This window comes from Stegostoma tigrinum, chromosome 15 (assembly GCF_030684315.1).
Source record: "Stegostoma tigrinum isolate sSteTig4 chromosome 15, sSteTig4.hap1, whole genome shotgun sequence".
NCBI lineage: Eukaryota > Metazoa > Chordata > Chondrichthyes > Orectolobiformes > Stegostomatidae > Stegostoma > Stegostoma tigrinum.
Window position 1 is genome coordinate 7,125,639 of NC_081368.1, and position 15,281 is coordinate 7,140,919.

Consider the following 15,281-nt stretch of genomic DNA (forward strand, 5'->3'; position numbering starts at 1 on the left):
ATTATATCGCCCCTTAATCTTTTATGTTCTCCACTTGTTTAGATAAGTCATTGGGCTTGGTGGATGTTGGAGTCAATTGACCCTTTAATTGAGTTCTGAATGATTTGAAATGTTGCATTTTATAATTAATGATTCAGAAGTAGTTTATATTTTATTTAGCATTTTTAAATCTTGGTGCATGCTAATATTCAAGCATAAAAATCAAAGCGACATCATTATTGTACTCTGGGCAGAAGGCTCATTTGCAGGTGATTACACCAATGTGTGGGGTACAGGCACACCCGCACCTGTCAGAGTGACACAGGTATATGCTCCCCCCATCAGCATGGCATAAGTACAGAGGCCAGTACTGTACACACTGCTCAAATATGGTCTCACCAATGCCTTGTATAATTGAAGCATTACCTCCATACTGTTGCATTCAATTTTCACCTCACAATGAAACAGTCTGTGAGCCTTCCTGAATACTTGCTGTGCCTGCATACAAACCATCTGTGACTCAATTTTTCCTTCTTCAAGAGCTCACACCTGAAAGATCCTAACCCATGTCAAACTGAATCTACTTACCTATACAGCTCAGAGAATCCATTCCTTGGTTTGTTTTACACAGCAAACCTTATGGAGATCAGTTCGACCCAATATTGACAAAGGATGCCCCATCCCCAGCAAGCATCAAAGTCTCTGATTTTCATACTCGAAATTCAACCAGCTCAAAACTAGATGAAGACACAAAATATATGATGGCCTCTGTACTGGATATCTTGATTTTACACCACCTCGTATAGGTCTGGGCTTCAGGAAAAATATTTATCTTTCAGTTCATACACAGCAGCCTGTTTAAACAGATAATTGGAACTGCAGATGCTGGAGAAACTGAGGCACCAAGGTATAGGACAGGATGAACACACCAGGCCAAGCAGCATCTTAGGAGCAGGAAGGCTGACTTTTCGGACCTAGACCCTTCATTAGAAATGGGGGAGGAGAGGAGGGTTCTGAAATAAATGGGGAGAGAGGGGGAGGCAGGTCGAAGATGGATGAAGGAGAAGATAGGTGGAGAGGAGACAGGCAAGTTAAAGAGGCAGGGATGCAGCCAGTAAATTTGAGTGTGGGTGGGGAGGCAGGGAGGAGATAGGTCAGTCCAGGGAGGACGGACAGGTCAAGGTTGCAGGAACAGCAACTCATATTCCGCTTGGGAATCCTACAGCCCAATGGTATCAATGTGGATTTCACAAGCTTCAAAATCTCCCCTCCCCTTACCATGTCCCAAGACCAGCCCAGCCTCCCTAACCTGTTCTTTCTCTCCCCTTGCCCTCCTCCCACCTCAAGCCGCACCCCCACTTCCGACCTACTAACGACTCGGAGGCCGTGCTGTCTGTGGGCTTCGTGTCGTACAGTCTGGCAGAGAAGGATCTGCTGATCCTCAAAATGTCGGGCCGAGACGACGTCGCCGAGCCGTCGTCCTCCTTCAGCCGGCTAAGCACAGAGCTCTCTTTGTGCACCTTCTGAAAGAAGAAACGCGAGCACGTCTCGTCCTGCTCCACGGAGCGGACCCTGGACCGGAAGATTATCCTGGAGGCATCCACGGCGAAGAGCGAGACTTGCTGGCCCCTCACCTCACGGAGTCCTGTGAGTGACAGTCGGCCAGCAGGAGGCAGTGTTCAGAGAAGAACACAGGTGGACCTGACTGAGAACGCCTGTGACACAAACAGGAAGTCTATCCTTGAGCGAATAGACCCGTCGGGCCTCGACCAGGTGTACTTCCACTGCGCTCCGTCTGCAGGGGTGCTGAATATGTCGAGCAGCTTGGCGACCATCACAGTGCCCATCAGGAATCTGGACGGGACATCCAGTTGACTCCCCCCACCCGCTGTCCCCACGCCGGATCTTCCATCTGCATCGATGATGCAGTTGAAGTCTCCGCCTAGGATGACTGGCCTGGACGTAGCCAGCAGGGGTGGAAGCCGCTGCAGGGCAGCCAACCGCTCACTCCGTACCTCTGGGGCGTACACGTTGATCAGCCTCAGGGGAGCATTCCTGTAGGTGATGTCAGCCACTAGGAGGCGCCCCCCCACCACCTCCTGAACTTGAGAGATGGTGAAGTTGTGCCCCCGCAGCAGAATAGCCAGGCCCGAGGAGCGACAGTCGTTACCCCCCGACCAGATCGAAGGCCCACAGGTCCAGGCGCCCGACCATTTCCCGTACCTGCTGAGGTGCGGTATCCCGCACTCCTGCAGAAACAGGAGGTCCGCCTTGATGGTGGTCAGGTAGGCCAACAGACAAAACGGGCTCAGAAACCATAACCACTCTCCCCTACATCAAAGACATTTCCGAAATGACTGCCAGACTACTCGGACCCCTTGGCATCAGGGTAGCCCACAAACTTGCGGTGGACTTGACGCTGCGCACATTAATGCTCGCAACTCGTACCCCCATTGTGGGCAGTGACCGCAGTACCCTCCCCGAGTCCAAGGTCCAGCCCCTCCATCTGCCCCTTCATGCCCATTCCCCGGGCTAACTGCTGGACGCTCTCCGGGCACAGGAAACCGTCCATGCTGCCTTCCGGGTGGCATCCCTCCGTCGGGGGTACGGAGGCAGGAGAATCCGGCTCTGGGTCATGTTGGGGATGTGCTGTTTCCTCCTTTCCGCCTGGAAGTTCTGGGGGACACTCCAGGGCCCCAGCGGCACGTGGCTGGGTGTCGGATGGAGCCTCAGGGTGCCTCCCATCACCTGGAAGCGGGGTGCTGCTTTTCTTCTCCCTTGAGATCTTTAGCTTCTGCTTTGGGCAGGCCCCCTCCGAATCTCCCTTGTCAGAGGAGCTCTTACAGCCCCCCTGTAGCTGCCTCTTCCCGCCTGATGGTTGTGGCTCCTGGGCCCGTCGACGCACCTTCCTCCTCACTTTCTGGGCCGTCGTCCACTCCCCTGGGTCGCCTGTCGCCGCCTCCATCGACTCCGGGTTGTCGGGGGGGAGTGGAGCCAGGAGGGGTGCTTTGCTGGCCTCGGGCCGATCCCGTGGTGCTGGGCCCTCCTGCACGGCCTGGCCCTCCTGCACATTAGTGGGGTCCTTGCAGGGCCCTGGCGCCTTCCTCTCCTCCGGGGGGGGCTGGCCCCGCATTGCCCCTGCCGGCGACCTGGGCGTAGGTGGTCCCCCGCTGCGGGCATGCCCGATAGAGGTGGCCCGCTTCCCCGCAAAGGTTGCAGCTTTTCTCTTGTGGGCAATCCTTTGCAAGGTGTCCCTTCTCCCTGCAGTTCCTGCAGATGGTGGCTTTGCAGTCGGCCGCCACGTGACCTGACCTACCACAGGCATGGCAGACTTTAGGTTTCCCTGCGTACGTCAGGTAGCCCTTGCTCCCACCGATAGCGAAGCTGGACGGTGGGTGTACAATGTTCCCGCCCGCGCCCATCCTCAGCGTCACCTTGACCTGCCTCTTACTGGTTCAGATGCAAAAGGGGTCCATGATGTCGGTTAGGTCCCCTTCCACCTTCACGTACCTTCCAAGGAAGGTCAGGGCATCAACTGCTGGCACATGCGGGTTGTCCATATGTACAGTCATCATACGGCTCCTCTGCGCTGGTATCACAAACAGCGGGACAGCGGTCAATATAGAGAGAGGGCCCTCACTTCCTTTCTCCTTGAATACCTCCAGGAAGCGCTCGTAAAGCTTGGCACTCCTGAAGGTCACGTCGTAAAAACCTCCTCCGGGGAAATCCTGCAGGCAGTAAATGTCCGCAGCAGCGAACCCACAACAGTCCAACAGGACCCTCTTCATGAAGAAGGTGCGGTTCACAGGTGCACCTTCATCCACCTTCTTGACAGAAACACGGATGGTGTTCCAGACCCCCTGACCTGGAGCATGAGCACTTGCCGCAGCCATCGTTGCAGGTTGGCTGCTCCCCTGAACCAGCGTTCGGCCAAAGCCAGCATTAAGATCCACTGGTTGCTAGGGTGCACAGCCAACCCGACGTCCTCCTTTCACCTCCAACACAGTCAAGCTCTCCTCCTCTTGGTCCCCAAAAGAGTGGGTCTTTATTTTGTTCCAGATGTAAGCTGGTTCACTGAGCTGGAAGGTTTGTTCCCAAACGTTTCGTCACCATTCGAGGTAACATCATCAGTGAGCCTCCGACGAAGCGCTGCTGTTTGTCCCGCTTTCTATTTATCTGTTTAGGTTTCCTTGGGTTGGTGATGTCAGTTCCTGCATTGTTGATGTCATTTCCTGTTCTTTTTCTCAGGGGATGGTAGATTGGCTCCAAATCAATGTTTGTTGATAGAGTTCCGGTTGGAATGCCATGCTTCTAGGAATTCTCGTGCGTGTCTCTGTTTGGCTTGTCCTAGGATGGATGTGTTGTCCCAGTCAAAGTGAGTAATCTGTGAGTAAGGATACGAGTGATAGTGGGTCATGTCGTTTTGTGGCTAGTTGATGTTCATGTATCCTGGTGGCTAGCTTTCTGCCAGTTTGTCCAATGTAGTGTTTTCCTGTAGACGCTGGTTTGAAGATGTCACAGTAGAGCGAACAGCCAATGCGGAACTACAGGAAAACAACACATACGGACCAAATACTGAACTACAGGAGCAACCATCCCAACACCCACAAACGAAGCTGCATTAAAACATTACTCCAATGAGTCACCACACACTGCAGCACAGAGGAACTACGCAGAGCAGAGGAAAATCACCTCTACAGCGTATTCAAAAAGAATGGGTACCTTATGAACACAGTCTGCCGATTCCTCAGCAATAAACCCTAACAAACAGACAAAACGGGCTCAGAAACCATAACCACTCTCCCCTACATCAAAGACATTTCCGAAATGACTGCCAGACTACTCGGACCCCTTGGCATCAGGATAGCCCACAAACCCACCAACACACTAAAACAGCAGCTAATGAACTTAAAAGACCCTATACAGACAACAGACAAAACGAACATCATCTCCAAAATACCTTGCAAGAACTGTGACAAACACTACATTGGACAAACTGGCAGAAAGCTAGCCACCAGGATACATGAACATCAACTAGCCACAAAACGACATGACCCACTATCACTAGTAACCTTACATACAGGTGAGGAAGGACACCACTTTGATTGGGACAACACATCCATCCCAGGACAAGCCAAACAGAGACATGCACGAGAATTCCTAGAAGCATGGCATTCCAACCAGAACTCCATCAACAAACACATTGATTTGGAGCCAATCTACCATCCCCTGAGAAAAAGAACAGGAAATGACATCAACAATGCAGGAAATGACATCACCAACCCAAGGAAACCTAACCAGATAAATAGAAAGCGGGACATAACACCAGCGCTTCGTCGGAGCCTCACTGATGATGTTACCTAGAATGGTGACGAGCCGTCTGAAAACTAACCTTCCAGCTCAGCGAGCAAACTCACATCCAGTGCCTAAGCTACATTCAACAGCTATCTCCCAGGCTATCCTGGAACCTTCTTCATCATTCCTTCATCACTAAAATTTGGGAAATCGCTCCTGACAGCAATATATGTGCTCATTCACCACAAAGTCTTGGAGGTGGCTCAACTGCAACTCTTCAAGGGCAATTAGAGTTGGGTAGCAGCTGCTTGCCTGGCTAATAGCACTCACAGCATATGAACTGAATTAAACAGAAAGCAAACCTATAATATGGAAGCAGTTTTCATATTGCAACCTTTTGTAGCTTCTCATTTTGGAGAATAGTGTTGCATCTCCTGCAAATCCAGTTTTCGAGAGTCACAGACTCAAAATGGAAAGATACATTCTGGTCAGGATCTCACAGCATTTTGTCATCGTGTATAATCAACATTCTGGGTTTTTCCCGTACAAATTGAGGAATTAAGCAATGTTCTGTCTTACAGGGTATACGGCGATTCTCACCACAGATTTTAGTTGGTAATTTAGTTATTTCTTTTCCTCCCTGCACAGCACATTCTGGATTTATTCAGACAGTTACCAATGTGATAAGAAAGCATCATGAACACTCTCTCAAAATCCAGTTCTTGCTATTGCTGCACAAAAGCAGAACTAAAACGTACTTTCAATCTTGTTCCCACTTGGTAGATGTGATGATGAAAATGTATCCTTGTTCAGAATTAGATAGTTGAAAAGAGCTTTGTGCATTGAAAGTACATTGGTTGAAGCTTGGAATTTTCAATTCACTTTTGATGTATAATTGTTCTATAAACTGTTTTTCTCTTGTCTTCAACTTTTAAGATTTTTCCCCCTCCCAGGAATTCCCTTTGCCACAGATGTAAATATAAAAGATGGTACAAAAATTCTCATTTCTAAAATCCGCCTTTTTTCTCTTTTTATCACTTTACGATGTATCTTCCATGAGTAGAAGGAATGCAATTATATGGTAGAATTAAAAAAAGTGAAGTAATATTATCAGTAAATTCAGATACTGGCAAGAGGTAGAAGAAACCTAGAAGTTTCCATAATCTCTGAATTAATATGAGCTTTCACAGAAGAATGTGGGGACAGAATTGGGCCATCCAGCCCCCTGAGCATGTTCTGCCATTCAATTAGATTACAGCCTATTTGAACACCAATTTCAGTCACCCATGTTTGATCTGTGCTGAAGTTTCTTACCCACAAGTGTACATACTGGTGCTGCTCGTTGAAAAATTTAATAGCAATCCAGCAATACTGCTTAAAAATTTTACCATGCACTCTGTCTCTGTCTAGAAAAAGAAATTGTTTTAATGCCAATCTAACTGTGCAACAGCTTTGAGAAATTTAGCTTTTAAAAGATAGATCTACAACAATCAAAATCACCTCAAAGGTCAGCATAAGTCTCCGCGCTGATCTCCAATTTACCAGTTGACAACATATGCATGTTCCTTCCCTAGACTGATAACCACGACATTGGGGCTCCGTGTTGGAGGGGTAGAGTCCCCATCTAAGGACTAGGAGGCCTGGGTTTTAAAAACACCTATTCCTGAAAAGTGTAATGGCATCTGTAAACACATTGATCAGAAAAGTGCAAAACAAATACTGAATTGCACAGAATGTCTGCTACTGAAACTTAGAATACATAAATTGGATGTAATTAATTCCAGATTTAATTGAAGTTGACAGTTGTAAATTCTAACTACTCAGTCTAAGTGGTTGGTTACTTTATTAAGGCTAAAAAAGAGATTTGCATTAAATGTCTCAAGAAGGCCTAAATGTTTTCAAGTTCATGAAGTACTTTTGAAGTGTGGGGAAACAAAACTATCAATATCCTGAGCATTACAATTGACAAGAAACTGAACTTGACTCACCACATAAATGCAGCAGCTCAACAGCTGGTCAGAAGCTGAGCTTTCTGAGGTGGGTAACTCACCTCCTGACTCCCCAGAGCCTAAATATTATCCACAAGGCACAAAGCAAGTGTGTGATAGAAAACTCCCCTCTTCCCTCAATGGGCATTGCTCAGATAACACTCAAGAAGCTCAACTCCACCCAAGACAAAGCAGTCCACTTGTCTGGCACCTCGTCCTACACCTTCATTGTTAATTGTTTTCACTACCAATGCATGATAGTAGTAGTGTGCACCATCAGCAATACAGGCTATGGCAATTCACCAAGAGTCTTTCAAAAGACTATCCAAACCCACGATCTCTGAGAACATGGACAGCAGATGCATGGGAACATCTCCCCTGCTGCTGCAAGTTTCTCTCCAAGCCACATATCATCATGACTTGATCATAGCTTGTCACTCTTGATAAAAGTCCTGGAACTCCATCCCTAACTGCATTTTGTGTGGATCTACACCAGATGGACTGCAGTAGTTCAAGACATGGCTGAGCATATTCTTGGGGGCAATTAGGGATGGGCTAGAAATGCTGACTTTGTCAATGATGCCCACACTACTGCAAAAAGGAACATCAATTTGCGTCAGGCAGAAGTGCTCGTAATATTTATGTAGAACTTAGATTTGCATGAGACATGCAAGGCTATGTATGGGTCAGCTACAGGAAAATGAGAGTAGAATAAGACCATAAGACATAGCAACAGAAATTAGGCCATTCGGCCCATCGAGTCCGCTTCACCATTCAATCATGGCCGATAAGTTCCTCAACCCCATTCTGCTGCTTTTCTCCCCATGACCCTTGATACCCCTGATAATCAAAAGCCTGTCTATCTCGCTCTTAAATGTACTCAATGACCAGGCCTCCACAGCCTCCTGTGACAGGGAATTCCATAGATTCACCACTCTCTTACTGAAGAAGTTTCTCCTTATCTCCGTTCTAAAAGGTTTTCCCTTTACTTTAAGGCTGTGCCTTCGAGTCCTAGACTCTCCTCCCAATGGAAGTATCTTTCCAACATCCAATTTGTCCAGGCCATTCAGTCTTTTGAAAGTTTCAGTTAGATCCGCCCTCATCCTTCTATACTCCAGTAAGTACAGTCACAGAGTCCTCAAACATTCCTCATATATTAAAGCTTTCCATTCCTGGGCCCATTCTCGTGAACCTCCTCTGAACCCGCTCCAGGGCCAGTCCATCCTTCCTGAGATATGGGGCCCAAAACTGCAGACAATACTCCAAATGTGGCCTGACCAGAGCCTTATAAAGCCTCAGTAGCACATCCCTGCTTTCATATTCAAGTCCTCTCAAAATAAATGTCAACATTGCATTTGACTTCCTGAATAGTTAGGGTGTTGTACTGCACAACAATTAAATAACCTCGTTATGTTAATCTCATTCTTTCTTCTGATCATAGGATCCCTGTGGTGTGGAAGCAGGCCATTTGGCCCATCAAGTCCACCAACTTTCTGAAGACTATCCCACCTAGACCTACCCCAACTCCTGTAATCCTGCATTTCCATGGCTAACTAGCTTAGTCTACACATCCCTGAACACTATGGACACTTTAGCACGGTCAGTCCAGCTAAATGGCTGATCTTTGGACTGGAAGAGGAAACCGCAGCACCCAAAGGAAATCCATGCAGACACGGGGAGAATGTACAAACTCCACATAACCAGTCTGCCCAAGGCTACAATCAAACCTAGGTCCCTGATACCCTGAGGCAACAGTGCAACCACTAAGTCACTGTGCCATCCATAATGATATCCATGTGGTAACAATAGTGGATGCTAGAAGTTCCTGGACTAATTTATGGTAAAGCTTGTCAACAACATCTGCAATATAGGGCTCTGATATTTACTCCATGTGTCAGGCTTCATTCCCTACCCCCACATCCAAACTTCTAGTCCATTAATATTTTAATTCGAGTACTAAAAGATCCCTTGCTGTTAAGCTTCTTGACACTCTTTGAAGTTGTATTTAGGATGTTGGTCATTCTTCTACAGGAAGGATTTTGTGAGATTTGAAAGAGTTCAGAAAAGATTTACAAGGGTTTTGCTTGGCTCGGAGGGTTTGAGGTATAGGGAGAGGCTGAATAGAATTTTTTTTTACCCCCCTGGAGCATTGGAAACTGAGGGGTAACCTTATAAAAGATTATAAAATCATGGAGGGCATGAATAGGGTGAATGGCCAAGATCTTTTTCCAAATGCGATGGATTCCAAAACTAGAGGGCATAGGCTTAAGGTGAGAGGGGAAAGATTTAAAAGGGACCTAACAGGTAACTTTTTCACACAGAAGGTGGTACGTATATCAAACAAGCTGCAGAGGTGGAGTCAGGTGCAATTACAACATATAAAAAGCCATCTGGATGTATATAAATAGGAAGAGTTTAAACCAATATCAGCCAAAAGCGAGCAAATGTGATTGGTCAAATTGGAATGTCTGGTTGGTGCAGATGAGTTGAACCAAAGGGTCTACAAAAAACACAGGCACTGTATGACTCTATGACTATGTGCAGACTCAACAGGCTGAAAGGCTTTCATCCATGCTGTAGATCACTATGAGTCTATGATTAAACCTCTCTAAATTCTCACAAATACCAATGTAATAATAACCAAGTAACCTGAACCGGTGATGCTGGTTGAGGGGAAAAGTGATAGCCAAAAATTGGTGAGAACTCTCTGGTTTGGGGTTAATTTCTAATCTGAGAGGCAGCACTCATAACAATGCAGCACTTCCTCAGCTGTACTCTGGAATGGGACTTTAGGTGTTTACATCTTTGGAGGAAAGAACTCTACTAACTCGATTTGACAATGGCTGTGATTAAAAAGGACTAAAATAATTTCATTTTATCAATGTCAAAACCCAAGTCTTAGAACATAGAACATAGAACAGTACAGCACAGAACAGGCCCTTCAGCCCACAATGTTGTGCCGACCATTGATCCTCATGTATGCACCCTCAAATTTCTGTGACCATATACATGTCCAGCAGTCTCTTAAATGACCCCAATGACCTTGCTTCCACAACTGCTGCTGGCAACGCATTCCATGCTCTCACAACTCTCTGCGTAAAGAACCTGCCTCTGACATCCCCTCTATACTTTCCACCAACCAGCTTAAAACTATGACCCCTCATGCTAGCCATTTCTGCCCTGGGAAATAGTCTCTGGCTATCAACTCTATCTATGCCTCTCATTATCTTGTATACCTCAATTAGGTCCCCTCTCCTCCTCCTTTTCTCCAATGAAAAGAGACCGAGCTCAGTCAACCTCTCTTCATAAGATAAGCCCTCCAGTCCAGGCAGCATCCTGGTAAACCTCCTCTGAACCCTCTCCAAAGCATCCACATCTTTCCTATAATAGGGCGCCCAGAACTGGACGCAGTATTCCAAGTGCGGTCTAACCAAAGTTTTATAGAGCTGCAACAAGATCTCACGACTCTTAAACTCAATCCCCCTGTTAATGAAAGCCAAAACACCATATGCTTTCTTAACAACCCTGTCCACTTGGGTGGCCATTTTAAGGGATCTATGTATCTGCACACCAAGATCCCTCTGTTCCTCCACGCTGCCAAGAATCCTATCCTTAATCCTGTACTCAGCTTTCAAATTTGACCTTCCAAAATGCATCACCTCGCATTTATCCAGGTTGAACTCCATCTGCCACCTCTCAGCCCATCTCTGCATCCTGTCAATGTCCCGCTGCAGCCTACAACAGCCCTCTACACTGTCAACGACACCTCCGACCTTTGTGTCGTCTGCAAACTTGCTGACCCATCCTTCAATTCCCTCGTCCAAGTCATTAATAAAAATTACAAACAGTAGAGGCTCAAGGACAGAGCCCTGTGGAACTCCACTCACCACTGACTTCCAGGCAGAATATTTTCCTTCTACTACTACTCGCTGTCTTCTGTTGGCCAGCCAATTCTGTATCCAAGCAGCTAAGTTCCCCTGTATCCCATTCCTCCTGACCTTCTGAATGAGCCTACCATGGGGAACCTTATCAAATGCCTTACTGAAGTCCATATACACCACATCCACAGCTCGACCCTCATCAACCTTTCCAGTCACATCCTCAAAAAACTCGATAAGGTTTGTAAGGCATGACCTACCCCTCACAAAGCCGTGTTGACTGTATTTGATCAAGCCATGCTCTTCCAGATGGTCATAAATCTTATCCCTCAGAATCCTTTCTAACACCTTGCAGACGACAGACGTGAGACTTACCGGTCTATAATTGCCGGGGATTTCCCTATTTCTTTTCTTGAAGAGAGGAATTACATTTGCCTCTCTCCAGTCCTCAGGTACGACTCCAGTGGAGAGCGAGGATGCAAAGATCTTCGCAAGTGGCGAAGCAATTGCATTTCTCGCTTCCCAAAGCAGCCAAGGACAAATCTGATCCGGGCCTGGCGACTTGTCAATCTTAATGTTTGACAAAATTTTCAGCACATCAGCTTCGTCTATCTCTATCCATTCCAGCATGCACACCTGCTCTTCAAAGGTTTCATTCACTCTTCTGGGTGTCTTTCAAGTATAATTTTGGCAGAAAGAAATAAAATAAAATCTAAAGGGAAAATTAGGCCACGCCAAAAAATGAAAAATAGTCAATTCAACGAAAATCAGACAAATATGATTTTTATCACTCAACAAATGTAATAAAGGAAGATAAGGAAAAAATTAAATGGATGCACATGACAGTTGGCAGTACAGACAATGACATCATCCAATCAGATGACTATTTTGGATGAAAAATGGTTCTGGATTATTCAATGAAATGTTTGATCATTTCAGAGCAATGTCAGAGTAACTGGAGAGAAGTTCATTTTGCATTAGATACCACATATCTTATCATAAAGGATATGTGTAAATTGGCACTTTAAATAGTAGATCTGCACTACATGTAAAGGAACCCTTTTGGCTGTGTCCAACCACATGCAGTATAACTCTGTTCCTTCTCTCTCCTCCTTATCTAGACTCCAGTTTGATAGCTTGCAGCAAATGGAATCTGCCCACTTTCTCAAAGTCCTGTTGAAGAGTCACCCACCCCAAAATGTTAACTTTGATTCCTCTCTGCAAGTGCTGCCAGACCTGCTGAGCTTTCTCAGCAATTTCTGGTTTTGTTTCTGATTTCCAGCATCTGCAGATCTTTCGGCTTTCATGCCTTAAGCCCTGCTCCTGAGGCTTGAATCCATCAAGTAAGGTGGCCAACATGATACAGTGCTGAGGGAATGTGCACTGCTGCAGATGATGTCTTTCATATGAGATGTTAAATTGAAGCCCCATCTGCCTCCTCAAGTGGACGTGAAAGATCTAACATCATCTGGACAAAAGCAAGGGAGTTCTCCCTGGCTGTCCAGGCAATTTTAACTGCCCTCAATCAACATTACAGATGGCATAGTTATCTGTTCATTATCACAAGGCTGTCTGTGTTATCCACGGCACATCGCCTTAATGCCCAAGTGAAACTTATGATGATCAGTTGAGCTATTTTATGTTTTAAATCAATAACTTGGATGAAGGGACCAAATTTATCCTTGTTAACATCATTGACGACGCAAAGGTAGACAGTAGGCTAAGTTGTAAAGAGGACATAAGGACTCTGCAATGGGATATAAGAAGGTTAAATAGGGGACCAAAAATTGGGAGATGGTACATATGGAAAATGTGAATATGAGAACTTTGACAGGAATAATAGAAAAGTAATAGAAATTAAAGTATTAAAAAATTTAAGTTGAGGGTACAGCTTGTACAACTATCATTCGTAAAATCACTACAGTGTAGGAGCAGGCCATTGAGCCCAGCAAGTCCACACTGACCCTCTGAAGAGCATCCCATTCAGTCACAGTCCCCTATCCCTGTAACCTTCTAATCCACTGAACCTACACATCCCTGGATGTTATGGCCAATTTACTGAGCATGAACATCTTTGGACTGTAGGAAGAAACCAGAGCACCTGAAGGAAACCCACACAGACATGCAAAGAATGTGCAAACTCCACACAGACAGTTCCCTGAGGCTGGAATTGAACCCAGAGCCCTGGTGTTGTGAGACAGCAGTGCTCACCACTGAGGCACCGTGCCAACCCCTGAAGTACAGTCCCATTTTGGTGCTCTCTCCCATGAATCACATAGAATTAACTTGCATGTGCAGGAACGGAAGGGAAATTGTGTCATTATTGAAAGCAGAGCAGAAGGGAAGTCTTGCTACAGTTGTAGAGATAGTAGGAACTGCAGATGCTGAAGAATCTGAAATAACAAGGTGGAGAGCTGGATGAACACAGTAAGCCAAGCAGCATCAGCAGAGCAGGAAGGCTGACATTTCAGGCCTAGATCATTTTCTGAAGAAGGGTCTAGGCCCGAAACATAAGCTTTTCTGCTCCTGTGATGCTGCTTGGCCTGTTGTGTTCATCCAGTTCTACACCTTGTTATCTCTCTTGCTACAGTTGTACATGTGTTGGTCAAAACTACATTTGGAGTACCATGGTTACAACATGCCAAAGCCAGCTCAAAAAACCAACTCTGTTCTCTCTCCACAGATGCTCCCAAGCCTGCTGAGTTTCTCCAGCTCTTTCTGTTTTTGTTTTACTGGAATTATTCCTGTCATGAAGGCTTAACAGGAAAGATTGGATATGTTGGGCCTGTATTAATTGAAGTTAAGAAGATTGAGAGATAGTCTTATTAAATCCTAAGACAGATTCAAAAGAACAAATTCCGGAAGGCTGTTTCCCTTATAGGAGAGACTAGCATGAGGGAATACATTCTAAAAATAATGTGTCTCCCACTTAATATGGAAACTAGAAGGAGTTTTGCCTTTCAGGTGATTGTTCGTTGGTTGAATCCTATTCCTGAGACGGCAATCGAACATGGTGATTGAATATTTTAAGGCTGAGTTTGACAAATTCTTAATTGATGAAGGAGTTAAAACATACAGAAAGAAAAGACGCAAGTACAATTGAGATCACAACCAGGACACTCACACTCCTAGAAAATAATAGATGCTGCTTGGCCTGTTGTGTTCATCCAGCTTCACACTTTGTTATCTCAGCATGTCTACAGTGTTGGCTTTCTGAATAGGATCGTAAATGTCTGGCCACATCTCTCCAGTTGTATCAATGCAAGACACATGGCACTTCACCTCCAGCTCAACAATACTCAACAATGGTGGCATAGTAGTTATGTTACTGAGTCAGTAATCCAGAACACTGGTCTGATGTTCTGGGACTTGCCATAAGTGTTGGTGAAACTTGAATTCAACAAAATGATAAATTTTGAATAAAAAGCTAGACTAATGGCAATCATTGTCAATTATTTTTAAAAACCCATCTGGTTCACTAATGTTCCTTAGGGAAGGAAACTGCCATCCTTACCTGATCTGGGTCTACATATAATTCCAGACGCGCAGCAATGTGGTTGGCTCTTAGCTGTTGTATGGGCAATTGGGGATGGGTGAGAAATGGTGGCCAAAACAGTGACACGTTCACTCCATCAATAAATAAGGCTAAAACTTTAAAAATAACTCACAGTGATCAACACTTATGCCCGTTCTCTTAACTTGGGTGAAAATGTTTAGGAAAAATTCTATTTTGGCCTTCATAAAATCTCACTGCTGTCCCCAAAGAAAATCATTCAAATGGGAGGTAGGGCTGGCTCAAAGCTCCAATGTCTGGGAAGGAACCTTTGGGAAAAACAAGTGAAATCCTCTTACAGATCAAGTGCATTCACGTTGTCTTCATTCTAACTTACTTCTCGACAAACCTAAAACCAAATAGAGTCATTCAAAATCAAAACATTGTCAGCTCCTGGAAGATGTCAGTGACTGAGTTGAAGATCTAACTGATATCTGAATCATTTTATCCCAATGGGACACTCCATCTAGTGAACAGACAATTGATTTGTTCAACAGTGCTGAAATATGCCAATGCATGAAACTAATTGTTTCTAGGGATGGAGGTCAATGTCCTGAAGCAATCCATCCATTGGGAAGATTTCCAAAA